Source organism: Pinus tabuliformis, chromosome 4_2 (genome assembly GCF_031772625.1).
Source record: "Pinus tabuliformis cultivar Carrire ecotype Pingquan chromosome 4_2, CPIR1, whole genome shotgun sequence".
Lineage (NCBI taxonomy): Eukaryota > Viridiplantae > Streptophyta > Pinopsida > Pinales > Pinaceae > Pinus > Pinus tabuliformis.
This window is the reverse complement of record NC_142304.1, coordinates 466,275,898-466,294,273: the sequence shown is the minus strand read 5'-3', so window position 1 is coordinate 466,294,273 and position 18,376 is coordinate 466,275,898. Positions and strand designations below refer to the sequence as shown.

General features: G+C 37.1%; 1 long non-coding RNA gene across 1 annotated transcript in view; it reads left to right on the top strand.

Annotated features, from left to right (window-relative positions):
* LOC149169980 (uncharacterized) overlaps positions 1-18,169 on the top strand; it is a 54,957-nt gene extending 36,788 nt beyond the window's left edge. Inside the window, exon 3 of the long non-coding RNA XR_016259823.1 lies at positions 17,879-18,169. This is a non-coding gene — a long non-coding RNA (uncharacterized LOC149169980). The remainder of the gene's footprint in view (positions 1-17,878) is intronic.
* Positions 18,170-18,376: the final 207 nt, after the last annotated feature.

Genomic DNA, 18,376 nt, shown 5'->3' with positions numbered 1-18,376 from the left:
TGAATTTCACAGTTTTTCTGGCCCCAGAAGTTGCAGATCAAACTTGATGAGTGGCTTCGAGTTGCTGCCTTTATATAAGAGTTTCTGCCCTTCAATTACGCTGACGTGTCCCTTCTTTGAGGCGTACTTGGGGGAGGCCTAGGAGACTCTGATTTTACATAAAATAAATTTCTTTCTTGACAAATAAATCCCAAGAAGGGTCTTTTACAATGTGACATGGACAAGGACATTTGACATAAACCCTAGAAGCCTGCAATTGAGGCTTTGACCTATAACTAATTGACCCAAGCATGAAACCCATGCTTTAATAAGTCAATTTTATTTATAATAAAATTTATTTTTTCTTTTTCTTTTGACAAAGACAACACATCATGAATGAAATACAATTATGAAGATTGACACTAGTTACATTCTTCAACAATTGTCACCCTTTTTGCTGAAAAATTTCCCTTTGGTCTTCTTCGTCTCACGGACCAGGACCAAGTTTTCATTTGTTGCTCCTCTCTGCTCGCTGTTCCTGGACTCTTTACGAGTATCCTCTTGGATGTAGTCATCCCAAAGTCTCTTCCACTTGGGAAGATACTTTTGGGCACAAATGCCCATGATGAATGGTTCCCAAGCCTCGGTGAACCCATTCAGAGCAACATTCACTAGCTTTGCATCTAGTACATCCTCTCCAATAATTGCACGTTGGTCATGGATTTGGGTGATTCTCATAAGGCAGTTGGTCACATTGTTGGAGGGGTTCATTTTGCACTCTGAGCTTAGTTTTGAGAATCTTTTTTTGACTCATGTTATCACTTTGAAAAAGTTATACTACGACATCAAATATCTCCTTATAGTTGGTCTTTTTGCAACATGTGGAATTAGATGATCCATAATAGTGTAAATGATGACGCTCTTTTCCTTTATGTCCTTATCCCATGCTACCTTCACTATAGGGTCTACTATTGTTGGTGCCTGCATGCTCCCTAAGGCCTATGTTTGAGCAAGAGGGTCGGACATAGATTCCCACAAGTATTGCTCCTTAAAGATCATTAAGATTCTTGCTTTCCATGGCAAGAAATTCAAAGCCCCATCAAGCTGATCCTCAACTTTCACATCGGTTACAAACATGGTTGTCCTGAGCTCTATCTCTCAAGCTTGTTAAAGTAACTTGGAAAATAATAGATCTACTTTTCTCCCAAAACAAAACCTCTGGCACTATGTTAAATTATCCTAAAACCAACTTTCTAAGCAAGTAGATCAGATCTAGTTGGAATTGTTAACTCTTGCATTTAGTGGAAAACGAGAAACACAATCACACACAATGCACAATTATTTTTGCTCTTCTAGATTAGTTCATCATTGAAAACAAGAAAAGCAATCACATAATGCACAATTATTTATGCTCTTCTAGACTAGTTCATCATTCAAAATATATTTAGAACTTTTACAAGAGCTCCCTTACATGGAAAATGGCTTTGAGAAATTAACAAACAAATAATAAACTTGGAAATTTTTTAGTTTGCACAAAAATCAAGGCATATCTACACGAAATGCGTGGTCTGCGTTGCAATTTGTTCGGCCTACTCTGCAATCCGTACGACTGTACGAATCTGTACAAATCACTGTATGTCCTCCTTTGCTGGGTTGTACGACTGCAATTCTCCTTGCTATTGATTGGATGTCTTCTTTTTGCTGAACTATTGCTAAAACTCCTTGCTAATGGCTAAAAATCAGACCTTTGATTTTTTTCTTCACTCATGTGACTTGTGAAATGAATGCTCTTTGTGTGCCTTTGTCGTTTGTCCTCTCTTTCTTTTATAACTTTTCTCTTATGACTTTGGCATAAGCCAAAAACCTAATCTTTAATGGTTTTGATCTAATCGTGAAATCAATGACTCTCTTTTAATTAAATCATTAAGTGATCCACTTTAGTCACTTTATTAATTAAAAATCATTGGAATTAAAAAATGTTCACTTCGTTAATGAATAAAGTGAACATTTAGAAAACGCATAGGATACATTTAATGAAGATTTGCATAAGTAGATACCATCCTGGAAATACTTGTATGAGTTACATCTATTTTCATTGCCTAGGAGCTTTGGGGTGGAAGAGGTTTGGGAAGGCAAAGCCACCTCTTGGTTGACCTAGGTCATAAATGGTCACATCTACAATGATCCATGATTTGAGAGCAAAAATAGATGTTGGGATAAACGATGACATGTGTGAAAGAAGACAATGTTAGATAGTGGTTACAATTTTAGTTTTAATATCCCACTATTATTGATTAGTGAATGGTACACATTGCCCATTTTCCATGTTTTAGGTTCATCTTGACTTGACATTTTAAGCTTTGTCTCTCTTATCTTAATGCAATGATTTTGATGATATGTCGGTATTTGTTGCAACATGTCTTTTTTTGGATGCTAGAGGTCATCATTTTTGGTTTAGAGATGGATTGCACTCGATATTATTTTGGTTATATGCACCCTTGTATAATTGAGAACTTTTGCATATTTGTATATAAATGGTATGGATTCATAGGGATGCACATGAATATATACATTTTTCTTTAATTTTTGAATATTTTATATATTCTCTGGCCAACCAGATTTTTTGGTTTCGGTCCAATTTTCACTGGTTGGGGGGTTTACTTGCTTGGTGAACTATTTGGTTTTGCTAACATTGCCTCATATTGAGGCAGAGGGTGGGAAAATCATTACGGCGAATGGTAGATAACTTCCATTAGAGGGGATGCTATCTGCTCGAGGGCAAGCCATAACTTCATCAAAAGGCATGGGAAATCCACCTATACTAGGCAAGGTAGGTGGACAATTTTTTCAATTGAAAAATCAATAGTTTGTGGGCCTCAAACACGATTTCATGCAATTTCATGCATATGGGTTGACCGTTGAGTATTGAGTCATTGAACTAAAATAGGAAGAAATCTAGGAAGAAACCTTTGGTTAGAGTGAGGATGGGTGCAAAGCCCCCACCCGAATCTAGTGTTTGATCAACAAATTAACAAGCACCCTTCCATTGAAGTAATTCAAAATGGAGCTCACTCTTAAATGGATTACATTCTTGGAACAAAATTTTGAGGAGCCTTGATTCTCCATTATCTAGACTGACAAAATGACGATGTATCTTTTAGTGGAGACCATATTAGCTCGAGAAGTTTATATTTAAATAGAACAATGGGAAGAGCTAATGCTATAAAATTGCGTAATTACTCAACCACCCTAAGGATCTCAATCTCTCAAGTTATAACTCTTCTCTCTCTAATTATGGTCTTAGTGATCACCCAATTCATGATAATCTCTATCTTCATTATGCAAGAATATCAATAATGAGCATAGTAATTAATATTGTATTTTTCCAATTTATGAATATACTAAATTTACTTGTATTTCTTCAGTTTATGAATTTCTTCTTTGTGATTTCTACGTTAAATTTATACTTTTGAATTTCTTTTCATTGAAAGTGTTGCCCAATATATCATTTTCATTTTGAGAGATAATTTCGTATATTTGTAACTTTAATTTGCTTGTCTTGCCATGTCAATTGGTGATTGTGGAAGGAATTGACAACAAACTTCAAATGGTCTCATGTGAGTAGATGATTGAACTGCCTTATTGTGTTCACGTGTTGAATGTAAGCTTTCATCCCATGTTTTGGGATGCTTGTGATTATATCCCCTCAATAAATGAACAAGTATTGTGTTTACAATTTTTGTGTATCCATTTACTTGGGTATGGAATGAGTGGATTTGTATCCACACCTTCTCAAGGAATTTTTCAGTTGTCTTTTGGGCTTTGATGCTCTTCTTACAATGAGTAAGAGCAAACACTTATTGAATCTATCCATTGCCACTATAAAATAGTCATTTGCACTCTTTGTCCTTGGCAAATCTCCCGAGAAATCCATGGAAATGTGTTTTGTGTTCTAGAAGGAAGGTGTAACGGTGTATACAATCCCAAGAGGGAGGTCATTGGTTTGCTTATATCACAAAGTGTGCTTGCACTAACATACCTTGAAACATCTTGATCTATGCTCATGTCCTTTCAAGTTTCAACAATTTTCCTTTGATGCTTCCTCCTTGTTTGGATCTTAACACCATTAAAAGAACTTTTTACTCACAGTTACCAACCTTCTGGCTTGATTGGCACCTAATGACACAACCTGACATTCAATTTCATCAGTATACTTAAGTAGTATTAAATATAAACATGTATTTCTTTGTCACTTGCATATTGGTGTCTTTGATTTTCGAATCCAATGGATATGTTTGGGAATGGGCATGAGACTCCAAGCCAAGTTGTTGCACCAATGATTTGGAAATCAAATTATCTTAGAAATGGGATCAAAGAGTCGACATCTTATTTGTGATCTAAAGCTTTGGTAGGAAAAGTGTTTCTCTTTCCTCTTCAATTTTTTTCTTTCCCTTCCTTTTCCATCTGTAAGGCTGATTTTTGTTCACTATTGAGCAGATTTCTCTTGCTCATTTCTAGATGATTTGTTTTTCTCTTTCAAGACTGATTTTATTTTGCTTGTGGATAGATCCTCTTGCACATACATGACTGATTTTTAATACTTGCAACTATTAATTGCATATTTAGCTTTGATTTTGGGGCTGGGCATACCAATTTTACACCTCTAAATTGCATTCATTTGCTTCACCTCTAACTTGAGCGGTCATTCCTGGCTTCACATCTTTGTTTTTATTTTCTCCTTTCTGAGTTCGTTGATGATGCAGTGCTTGTAATGATGTTTTGGGTCTCTACATGCATGAGATGTTGCAAATGCATTTTCTTGCCTTAATTTTTTTTTTTAGTTGTAATTTTTTGTTCAAAATTGCTTCATACGTTTTGCTTACTTGTCATCTCCATATACTTTTTCATGGAAGCATCATCTAAATTCCTTGAAGAAGAATTATGACTAATGGCACAACATCACATTTGTTTTCATCAATATACCTGGAAATAATAGAAAATCTGAACTCACATTTCTGTCACTTGCATATTGGTGTCTTTGATCAACCAATCCAAGGTGAGTGCTCAAGGATAGGCATGAGTTTCCAAGCCAAGTTGTTGCACCAATGATTTGGAAATCAATTTTTTCGCAAAATTGTGATCAACAAGAGTCAATGCCTTCAGTAAGAAGAGTCGATTATTCAAGCCTTTGGTAAGATGAGTATTTTTCTTTCCTCAATTATTTTTTCTTTTTCCCGTAGTTTTTGATTTTATCAAGCTTGATTTTTGTTCCTCATTGGCAGATTTATATTTGTCATTACTAGCTGATTTATTTTTCTTTTTCAACACTGTTTTTTTTGGCTTGTTCATAGGTTTTCTTGCTCATACATGACTGATCTTTCTTCAGCCATAGCTGATTTTTCATGCTTGCAATTGCTTATTTATTTATTTTGCATATATGGGGTGGTTTTAGGTCCATAAATGTAAGTTTTGCACCTCTAAATTGCTTAAAATTTCTTCTTTGTTTTTATTTTTTAGATGGGCATGAGGATGGAGCTTTCAACATGTCATCTTTTTATATCCATCAATGCTACAAGGCTCACAATGATGTTTTGAGTCTCTGCATGATTGAGAAGCTTACACGTGTTTTCTTGCCTTCCAAAAATATGCGATTGTAATTTGTTTTCAAAATTGCTTATCTTGATCCAATGGCACCCCCTAGTTCTATATAGCTTGTTTTCTTGGAAGCATCATAAAACAGAATTATGACTAATGGCACATCACATTTGATTTTATTGATATACTCGGAAATAGTAGCAAATCTGAAATTATATTTATTTAACACTGTCATATGATAAACATGTCTGAAGATAGGCATGAGTCTCCAAGCCAAGTTGCTGCACCAATGATTTGGAAATTAGATATTTCTAATAAATGGGATCAATAAGAGTCGATAACCTCTGATCTTAATCTTCGATTGGAAGACTTTTCCTTGTTGTTTTTGCACCTGTAAGGCTGATTTTTGTTCACTGGGAGATTTCTCTTGCTCTTTGCTAGCCGATTTCTATTTGTTTTTCAAGATTGATTTTCTTTTGCTTGTTATTAATTCCTTTTCACATACTTGCCTGATTTTATCTATACATGCTCATTTTTAATACTTGCATATTTGGGGTTGATTTCAAGGCCAAACATGCCAATTTTGCACGTCAAAATTGCATTCAATTTCTTCACTTTAATCTTGAGTGATCGTTGCTTGCTGATGGAGCTTCCGAATGTCAATCAATGCTACAATATTTGCAATGATGTTTTGGGTATTTGTAATGAATGAATGAATTGAATTGATTTACAATGAGCAATGAAGCTCAAATAAATAATACAAATGTATTTACAAAAACAACAAGTTTCTACTAGGAAATAGAAACAACAAGTTTCTAATAAGAAACTGCTAATAAGATCACAAACGATCTTATCCGAATAAAATATATAAATGAGCATTAAACTCTAAAATAACATTATTCTAATACCCTCCCTTAATGCTTAATCTATTTACAACATCTATAGACCCCCTAAATTTTACAAACTTATCAGGACCAAGGGGCTTGGTGAAGATGTCTGCTGGCTGCTCTGTTGTGGGAACATACAGCAACTGAATGGATGCGTCTTCAACAAGTTGTCGAATGTAGTGACAATGGGTTTCCACATGCTTTGTTCGTTCATGGAAGACTGGATTCTTGGCGAGTTTGAGCACTCCCTGATTATCACAGAATAAGGGAGTAGGACCTGCTTGGGAAACATTCATATCGACAAGCATACGTCGAAGCCAAACTGCCTCACAAGATGCCTTAATTGCGCCCCGATACTTTGCTTCTGTCGAGGAGAGAGCCACTGCTTGTTGCTTCTTACTTGTCCATGTGATAGCCCCAGATCCCAGACTAAACACATACTCGATTGTAGATTTACGGTCATCAACCGAACCTGCCCAATCGGAATCTGTGTAACCACCGAGTGTAGGATCTGAACTCTGAGTGTGCAGAAGTCCATAATCAAGAGTGCCACTCACATAACGTAGCACAGCTTCACTGCGATCCAATGATCAACCTTAGGAGTTGTCATGAAGCGTGAAATGTAGCTCACTACAAAATTGATATCAGGTCTAGAGAGTTTGAGAAGCATAATAGCCTCTCGATTTCAATCATCAAACTTATCTTGATCTGTACCAGGTGTACTAGGACTGAGCTCTTTGCCCAAAACGAGCTAGTCAAGACGCCTATATTCAAAAATGGTTAACATTCTCTGTTTCCAGAGGTTATAATTGGTGCCATTAAAGCGCTGACTGCCTTCCAACATCAGGTTGGATAGCGAGGCCATTTGCACGTTTCCCAAGACACAGAAAACAACCAAGGAGTCCCACACGGATTTCAATGCAGATGTCGGCTGATCTGGACAAAATTTGACAGGTACAAAAATTCCCTACGCTCAATAATTACGCTTGCATAAACATGCATTTGCATGCACTGAAAATATACGTCCAATCGTCGACTTCTGAAAACGCTGAAAAGGAAATGCCCTCGGCCCCCACCGATTATGCAATTTGGAGAATGTACGTTGACTTAATTTGCCCGTTTGTGCAACGAATAATTAATTCGAGAAATGACTGTCCCCTAAAAATACTGTTGTTGTTGTCGGGTTTGATTTCAAGTCGGCCTCAGCAAATTCGATCCTGGAAGGTTTGATTGACCACCTATGTTAAGCGATATGGGCCACGAGAATGGAACCTTATATCGGAAAGAATGAATAGAGCCCTGGACAGAGGTCCAAAATCCTGTGTAGAGAGGTGGAAGAACTACTCGAAGCCCGGGATCAAGAAGGGCTCTTATCAGAAGACGAGCAGTGTCTCGTTATAAGACTTCAGGGAAAATACGGTAACAGGTGGGAGAAATCCAAGTGCAAAAATTCACAATAAAACGACCACATGAATCCAACAGTCTCTGATTAAGTGACTCGTGCCAGGTTCTTGATCCCCCACGGATTCAGTTCCTACGATTCGATTCCTTGTGCTGCGTGTAACAAGAACTCGTCGTCCTCTGCGTGCTTGGCATGCGCTGCAAAAATAAACTCAGCAGAGGTAGCCACGATTCCAGTCAATCGGTGTCAGTGCTGCTATGCAGAGAAAATCGTCCCAGTCAGTTATAACTCCGCCCGAAGTAGATGACGTCAATCCCTTCTGCGACATAATTAGGGATAGCCAATTACGGCTCTGACAACTTAGCCTTGGCTGAACTCGACCTCTTCGCTTGACGACTCTAAAGAGAATGAGCCATCGACCCTAGCAAGAAGCACAAATTTCTGAGGGGTGACAGGTCAGATTAATTGTGAGTACTCGGGCAATTTCGTTATCCGTGTCCACAAAAAAAAATCCGAAGCCGATCTTTACACGAAGAGCATTTCACGGCCGAAGAACTTCAAGGCAAGTTATCTTTCAATGAATTTGTGCAAGCTGTACCTTCAAACCCTTGTGGTGGCCACTCCTGAAGCATCTGTTTCAGCAATGTCAAAACCCTCTACGAAGGAAAAGGTCGAGGAATTTTGAGCAAAGACGGAAGAGCTTTACGTCGGTAACTTGAAAACCCTCAGAAGGCTCCCGTGGTGTTTGCCAAGGCCTCTCGAACTCCAGCGGAAAACAAACGCGACACCCAATTAAAAAACTGCGGCTCAGAATTGTGATTCGCAGTAAAAAAAAAATTCAGACTCCTAGAGAGCAATTTCGAAATGAAGCACAAAATTTTTCAAACGAAGAAAAAATATTTCGAAAAAAAATATCCAAGCTCTGATACCATAATGAATGAATGAATTGAATTGATTTACAACGAGCAATGAAGCTCAAATAAATAATTCAAATGTATTTACAGAAACAACAAGTTTCTACTAGGAAATAGAAACAAGAAGTTTCTAATAAGAAATTGCTAATAAGATCACAAATGATCTTATCCGAATAAAACACATAAACAAGCATTAAACTTTAAAATAGCATTATTCTAATAATTTGGATGCTTGAGGTGTATACCTTTGAAAAATATTGTTTTGAAATTGCTTATTGCTCCAAAATTTTGCTTATTCTGATTCTCTATGTAGCTTGTTTTCATGGAAGCATGTTAATTTTAGGTATGTTCTGTGCTTGGAGCAATTTATTTCAATTTTCACAGTTAGCTCAATATCTTTTCCAAATTAGCAATCACATCAGCATTAATGTAAATTGCAGATAGAACATAAATATAGATCACAGAAGACAAGCCAATACAAGAGGACACAAGATGTGGTGCTAGCCAGGGACAAACCTTAATGTGGGGAAACCCTTGATCAATTCTTCTTATATGGTCTTCAATAGTTCACAGAGAGAGAGATAGTACAATTACAACGTAAGTCAACAATCTCTAAGAAGATGATACATGAGATAGTTGAACTCAGTTGAAGACATGCTGCTTCAACTGATTCTCCAAGGTGACTCCTTCATCTATCATTGTGTTGCATCTCGTCATTACGCTGCACCTCACCATGCTGCACCATGCTGCACACATCATATTGTTGCAGCTTATGCTGCCACTGCTGTCCCATGTGCCATTGTTGCACCATGTTGCCACAACTGTCCCATGTGCCATAGCTGCACCATATGGCATACTGCTGTCCCACTGTTAGTGACATTGCCATTCCATGGTTGCTTGTCGTCCCATTGTTTTGTTGCTGTCCCATCACAACTTGCTCTCCCAATTGTGCCATCATTGCACTATGCCATTGGTGCTAACACTGTTGTCCCATCACACTACATTGCTGCTCTCTGGTTAGGGCATCACCTACAGCCCTATTCCTTCACACAACTCAACAATCAGCGCTTCAAAAGACTATGGTTTACCAAGGGAATATGCCTCCACTCCTATGCTGCCTTTATCTACTTGTTTTACCTCAAACGCAACACATAGATGGCCTCTTGCTGCTGGCTATGGCCTGCAACCTAGCCCAACAACGAGTTGTAGTTGCGGCTCCCTTATACACTGTTATGTAACCAGCTCACAAAAAGATAGAAAAGAGAGATCCACGCCTTAGAATTCAGCCTCTTCGAGGGGGCAACCTCCTTTACATTACATAAATGAACAATTCTTGGATGATACAAATGAAAATACCTCCTTTCTATATATAGGAGTCTAACTGGTCCCAATACAATCAAAGCCTACATAACAATAATATTGTAGGGCACAACAGTAACAATAGTGGGCTTCTATGTGGCACAATAGTAACAATATGGGCACTACATGGGTATATCAATATAATAAGTGGGTTGTACTAATAACAATAAGGGGTTACACTAGTAGTATAGGGGCCTAACATGCCCCTCTCCTTCAAAAAGCGTTGTCCTCAACGCTTGAGTAGTTCTTGATGCTTCTGTATAAAATTCTTGTCCTCCCATATGGAATATTCAGCAGGTAAGTTCTTCCACTTGATGAGATACTCTGAAACTGATCGATTTCGTAGCTGTCGGGTTCTTGTTTCTGTGACTGCTCCAGGTTCCAATATGATTTTTCCTTCCTCTTCAATTTCTGGCAATATTGCTTGAATCGGGATCTTTTGCAACTTTTGAATAAGTGGCCATACTTCTTCATCCTTCTTCCATTCATCCCTTGCTTCGTTTATCCAATCTGGTTGGATAATATAAATAGCACAAAACAATGCTTCCACATCCTTATCCTTGAAGAGTCTTCCCATTCGGTAAGGTCGCCATTTTTTTAGTGCAGGTAGTATTGCCAACATTTCCTTCTCATAAGTAGCTTGCTTGAGATGTAGGACTAAAGATACACAATCACCTACATCAAAACATTTTTCACTACGATGTTGATCTACCTGTTGTTTCATTTGGTTTTGCACCAAAGTGGCATTATCCTTTAAAAGTTCGAGAACTCGCTGTTGATGCTCGATGTGATCTTTCTTTGCTTGAACCTTTTTCTTCTTGATATGTCCTTCTATCTTTTGAGGAGTGGTAATTTCTTCCAATCCTTTACAAGATATGGTCGGATTTATTTCTTGATGCTCGATGTGGTCTTTCACTTCTTGAACATTTTTCTTCTTTATATGTCCTTCTATCTTGATAGTTTGAGGAGTGGTAATTTCGAACAATGAATTACAAGATATGGTTGGATTCATTTCTTCTTTCTCGATGTGATCTTTCACTTCTTGCACCTTTTTCTTCTTGATATGTCCTTCTATCTTGAGAGTTTGAGGAGTGGTAATTCTTGCCAATGTTTTACAAGATATGGTCTTATTCATTTCTTCTTTCTCTGGGGTGGGGTCCTGGCGTATATCTTCTTCTTTTGTTGTTTCTTGATCCTTTTCTTCCTCCTCTTCATATTCTATGTAAAATAATTTCTTCTCAGCACACTTATGACCTTTAGTGCATTTGCTATCACAATTGTAACAAAGCCCTTTTTCTCTTTTTTCTTCCAATTGTTGTGGTGTAACCCTTGTAGGTTGTGGAAGGCTAGGAGAAACAACACTTCCATCTTTATAGTTGTGAGGGGTACACTTCCTGGTTTCCATAATTTTGCTTTCCACTATGTCACAAAGCCCTTTTACTCTTTCCAAATGTTGTGGTGTTGCTCTAAAGAAGGTGTTGCTCTTTGTATCCTCATAATGTGCTATCATTTCCTCCGTGAAAATTGACCACGTAACAAGTTTTTTACGAGAACAAAGCCCTTTGTACCATAAAAATTGATTTGGTTCTAAATATGAAGATGCAATACATACCTTTTGTAACAGTTGTACACCATGTATATCAAAATATTGCTCCATCTGAAGTATCCAATTTACCGGATCCTTGCCATCAAACTTCCTCATCTTGCTTTTTCTTGATTTTAGGAGCTCTAACTTGAAATGACTGTAACTCTGTGCTTTTGGATCTTTAAGTTCTGAAATTGTGAACTATAGTAGCCCTCTATGTCCTCTTTCCAATGCCACAAGTCTGACCCAAATTGGATTCTCCAAGAAAGAGTTATGCACAATCTCGCGCAGTGACCTGATTATAGACTAGTTCAGTAGAGCGAACTTGTACGGCGTGCCACGAGTCACTGTTTCGACCTTTGGATCTGAAAAACACCCACACGAAACTACAGTCCGTCCTCTTTTTGTACCTTTTTACGAAACTTCAATCCGATCCCCAGAGAGAAAGTTATGACGATTTTCCCCAGGTCACCTGTTTTGAATGTAATTCAGGAGTCTGCAAAAAGACCAACTTCCTCAGATCATATCTCCGCAAATGTCGCGCAAAAAGTTCTGAAATTTGGACCCAAGATTCAGCACGATTTCTTCTCAAATGGGTTTTGTTTGCGACTTCTGAAACGTCACAGAAAAAAAGTTATAGCGAAAATGCCACGATGACCTGTTTGGAGCAGCGAAACCCTAGAATCCAAAGTTGTGATACCAAATGTTATGTAACCAGCTCACAAAAAGATAGAAAAGAGAGATCCACGCCTTAGAATTCAGCCTCTTCGAGGGGGCAACCTCCTTTACATTACATAAATGAACAATTCTTGGATGATACAAATGAAAATACCTCCTTTCTATATATAGGAGTCTAACTGGTCCCAATACAATCAAAGCCTACATAACAATAATATTCTAGGGCACAACAGTAACAATAGTGGGCTTCTATGTGGCACAATAGTAACAATATGGGCACTACATGGGTATATCAATATAATAAGTGGGTTGTACTAATAACAATAAGGGGTTACACTAGTAGTATAGGGGCCTAACATACACCACCCAAACAACCCTTAAACAACACAATGTTATCCTCTAGATTTGCGGCCTTCCTTACCCAACAATCTGAACCCAAGACGACTCTTAAACAATCCTCAAAGCAGCCCGTTGTAACCTACAACAACTCGGCCTCTCCACAGAAAAACCACGCTGTTCTTTAAGCTCCCCCACGTTGTCCCTTTAGCCCTTCAAACTACAGCTAAGACTCCTGCAATCCCTGCTCTAAATCTGCACTTGAAACAACCCCAAACAGATTTGTCTAACCCTTAAACTTACCTCAGAAATACGCTGTTCATACAACCCTTCCACGCTGTCTAGGGAAGCCTCCTTCTCCACGCAAATTTCAGAGCTATACTTAGAGATATATATCCACACATGGATGCGTAGAGTTGTCATAGGATAGGGCTTGCTAGGACTGCGGCTAGGGCTGCTAAGACCTCCTCCATAGTTGCGTTGATCCTCCTTCTTAGGACTACATTAGGGCATCCTCCTTAGGACTACATTAGGGCTTGTAGAGACTGCGTTTAGGGCTTCATACTAGGGCTCCTTTACCTTCAACGTTTTAGGGCTTCCTCTCTTAGATTTCTCTTCCACTAAAACCTAGAACAAGTGGAAAGAAATCAAGAGTGAAGTGTGTAAAATGACTCTCAAGTGATCTCCTTTTATACTAAAATGTTGAGCACATGTGGGGTTTATTTGGTCGCTGGCCTACCTTGACAAATTGTCTATTAACACAAATAAATTCATAACTCCATGAATACTTATCAGAATCGGATGATCTTTAGATCAATCCTACACCTCTCGATGAGAGGGATCCCAGAAAAATATCTGCTGCCATAAATAAGATGACCCACATGGAGTTTGGCCCTAGTTGCCAATTTTACCAAAGCATCATGAAAATCCTTTGCGCAAGAATTATGACTTATCTGCCTCCTTAGGAATTGCAATCCTCAAATATATCTAGATAACATATACAGGACTTGATGTAGATACCCCATGTACATGTGAAGTAAATTGGTTGTGTATTCTTAGATGTTTTGACCTTGTTTGTTTTTTTAAATTGCCATTTTATTTTCTACTTGTGCTCATGACCTATTCTGTAGAAATTTCTTCTCATCATGGATTTGAATTCTCCCATTTGGTGATTGGTCTCCCTCAGGAATTTTAATCCTCAAATATATCTAGATAACATATACGGGACTTGATGTGGATACCCCATGTCCATGTGAAGAACATTGGTTGTGTATTCTTGGATGTTTTGACCTTGCTTTTTTTGAAATTGCATTTTATTTTCTACTTGTGCTCATGTCCTATGTGTAGAAATTTCTTCTCATCATGGATTTGAATTTTCCCAATTGGCGATTGGGAGCCATCATTTTTCTTTGAAGACTTCGCATGGGTGGCCCACCATATGAATGTAACTTAGAGATCTTCAATTTGGTATACGTAATTTTTTTCTTATCTCCATAGTGATGTGCTTATACATCTCCAACATTTTATTTTCTACTTGTGCTCATGACGTATTGTGTAGAAATTTCTTCTTATCATGGATTTAAATTTTCCCAATTGGTGATTGGTAGCCATCTTTTTTTCTTTGAAGACTCCACATGGGTGGCCACCATATTAATGCAACTTAGAGATCTTCAATCCGGTATATGTAACTTTTTTCTTATCTCCATAAGGATGTGGTTCTACATCTCCAGTTGTTCAATGATTTACTCTACCATGTTTTAAAGGGTGGATGTATCTTAAATGTCCTTATTCCCTTGGACTTTTCTTGTTCTGTGTCCTCTTGCCTTTGTGGAGGCTCTTCTTCTTCTTTATCTTCCTCTAGGACATAGGAACATTGACTTCACTTTTTTTAAAATCATCACAATTTCTTCTATTGACTTCATCAATTTAATTTTAATTGTAAGCAATTTTTCTACACAATTCTCCAGTCTTTTGAATCTTTCTTCATAAGTGTTGTCTTCATGATTTAATATATCATTTCCAATTTGTTGACTATATCTATAGTTTCTCTTTCTCTAATTCCTTTGCCAAGGGCCTTCCCCTCTTGATTTAGAGTGTTACTTTTCCTTTCACTCCCAAAACTCTTAATGCTTGAAATTGTAGGTCACTGGAGAAAGTACTATGCCACCTTGTACAATCTCTTTGTAGTTTGGATTAGTGCTTCCTAACCTCACGTGAATCCCTATTCAATTTGGAAACATAATATGAACTCGAGAGACCAAAATCTTGAAAATGCACCCTTTGAATCTTGCTTCATAAGTGTTGTCTTCATGATTTAATATATCATTTCCAATTTGTTGACTATATCTATAGTTTCTCTTTCTCTAATTCCTTTGCCAAGGGCCTTCCCCTTTTGATTTAGAGTGTTACTTTTCCTTTCACTCCCAAAACTCTTAATGCTTGAAATTGTAGGTAACTGGAGAAAGTACTATGCCACCTTGTACAATCTCTTTGTAGTTTGGATGAGTGCTTCCTAACCTCACGTGAATCCCTATTCAATTTGGAAACACAATATGAACCCGAGAGACCAAAATCTTGAAAATGCACCCTTTGAAGATGATTCTTTGATCCCAAGTTGGAGAGTGTTTGCTATTTCCATTCTCATAGCGTAAGACTTCACATTATTACTTGTTTTATGCTATAATATTAAAGTTGTTGCTTTACATATATTCATTATCAATGGTCATGTTATATGTGTCATTAATATGATGTGATGATTTCATATTATTTTTGAATTTATGGACATGGTGTTGTGATGATTTGTTTCATTGCCATATCATTATGAATAACACATGCATGACCCATTGTGGCTGGTATATAGTTATGTACAAGTTATATTATTTATTAGCCTGTGATAATTGTTATGTTTTGATCATGAAATAATGTTGATATAATACGCGTGATTACATGCTTTGATAGCATGCATTGTGTGTGATTTATATATCGGCCACAAGATGGCGATGGGTTGATAGCATGTGGCATATGCTAGTTACATTTTCATTGTTGAGTGGTGATAATTGGATACATGTTATAACTAATATTTTGTTATTGTTGCTCACATTCTCAATGAAAGATCTCATGGGATCCCATATCCATGAAAATAATATCCCCTTATCAACAAAATTTTCTCCCTTGGGGGCAACTCAACAACTTCTCATTAAACATATTTGAGAAAATAGGAAGTTGACTACTTAGTAGGGTGACAACTAATTACATTTATGGACAAGCAATTAGGAGGGGACAAGTGAAGTACCTTAGGCTGGAGTTGTGGTGGGTGTGAGTAATTTAGATGGAGAATTATGTAATTGGGGCGAGTACTAGTGATTACATCAAAGATCATGAGCTAACTAGGTCAACAAAGGCCATTGGCTATGTTTTACCACTTTGAATTCTCTATCTTAAGACTCAATATAATGACATCACCATTATGGCCTTTGACCAATTACCTAGCCCCTTGAGATTGTTAGTAAAGCGACCTAACCTCTAGTTTGGTAAGAGGATTCCTTGAATAACACCCAAGTTCACCTTAGAGCTAAGTAGATAGCTAAGAGCTTTAACCACCCGTGTTGGGGGCAAGGGGCACCTTTGTCGGATATATTAGAAAATTCCAACCTACTTTGAGGAACATTTCTTAACAGTAAGACACGATAAGGCATGGGGTAGTGTTTCAATGCTATTGATAAGCCGAACCCTAGCGCAAAAAGAATTATTAGAGTGAAGAGCCACTCTACTTGATCATAAATGATGCACCAAACCCTTGAGTAGAATTCATAGAGTAATCTCCAAGAATATTTATAGACGTATAACTCATGAAGCAAAAAAAGAACAAATGTAAAGGTCGATAATGCAATGATTCATAACACCACATAAATGTGAAGGGACACACTTCTCAATCATAAACTCTCTAAATCAAGGTAAAGTTGAATGAATTGTGCACTATGGGGCACACTAGCGACTTTATTGCAAGAGTTTCTTGCTTGCAGAACCTTGAAAGCTTTTTGGGCTGGTCCCCAATTTTCACTGAATGGCATTGTAATGTATTTTTTTGTTAGTCATTCAAACCCCATAAATCCCATGGGGTCACTTTTTAAAGACTTGTAATCTTTGCTTTGTAAGGAAATAACTATAAGGGATGAGTATGTTCCTGTCACTGCTTCCAGTGGGCCCCTAACACATTTAACCACTTTAAGTGGGTGGGGGTGCTAAAGAGTGTGCTCTCCATATATTCGTAAAAGGACACTGGATATATTCGTTGAGGAACGACTAAGGGCTATTGTCTTTGGGGTGAGGGGTTTTGTTGCACTATACCTTCCTTTTTCAAAAAACATTTCAGCCTAGACACACCTTCATCGACTCATGGTCCATGACCTCAGAGTGAAAGTAAAATGCAGGATAAGTGATGTATTGAACTTGTTTGCTTTAACTTGATTACGAACTTTGATGAACAACCTTGTGGTCTTTGGAGAGACGTAAACCTTAATGCAAACTCCATATTGAAGTCGAGGGTGGGAAAATCACCAAGGCTTCATGGTAGATAACTTTCTTTAGAGGGGATGCAATTTTGCACTAGGGAAAAAAGCCATAACTTCATTGGAAGCCCTCAGAGATCCACGTATACAAGGCAAGTTAGGTGGGCAATTTTTTCAATCGAAAATTCAATATTCGAAGGGCTGCACGCATGATTTCATGCATATGGGTTGAGTGTTGAGTCAAGGAGCTAAAATGAGAAGAAATCTAGCAAGAAATCTTTGGTTAGAATGGGTGCAAAGCTCACATACCTTGAATCCAGTGTTGGATCACTAACTTAGGAAGCATTCTTGCAAGTGACATGATGAGCTTTGATCTAATGGTGCCTATGATGTAATGAGTAGGAACAATGCTGAAGTAATTAAGTGGATTGATTGGTATTTTTCTCTAGTTTAGTTCATATTGTTTTTTTAATATATCTTTTTTTAATTCACTTAATTATTGTTTAGTTTCCTTTGATAATTTGTTAAATATTTTTAGTATGATTCATTATAATATTTAGTGGTGTATATAGTTTCCATTTTAATTATAAAATGGAATAAAAGCTTTAATTTGAATTGGTTGATCTATAATGCAGGTAAAGGGATGTTCAAATATTAGATTATGGAGAGCTGGGTAGAGGAGAGGAGGGAAAGAAAAACTACATTTTATATAAGTTACAAGTTTTGACCAATGGACTTAAACTTGTTTTCAATAATGACCTTAACGACTTTGAGACTTGTTCTTTCATCCATCATACTTACAATATGAATCCATCCATATTATTGAAATTCATTCATTTTTTGTGGTTGAAATTCAATTATTGTGGTTGTGTATTTTGGTAATCACATTGACATGAGTTTGTTTAATTTAAAGTTTTTTATGAATCCATCCATATTATTGAAATTCATTTTTTGTGGTTGAAATTCAATTATTGTGGTTTTGTATTTTGGTAATCACATTGACACCTTTTGAGTTTGTTTAATTTAAATTTTGTTTAAGTGATTTTAAAAATTGAAAATGTGTAATCGTTTTAATATTAGTGTGTGTGTATTAATTTGTGAATGAAAAAGATATTAATGTTATGTTTTTATAA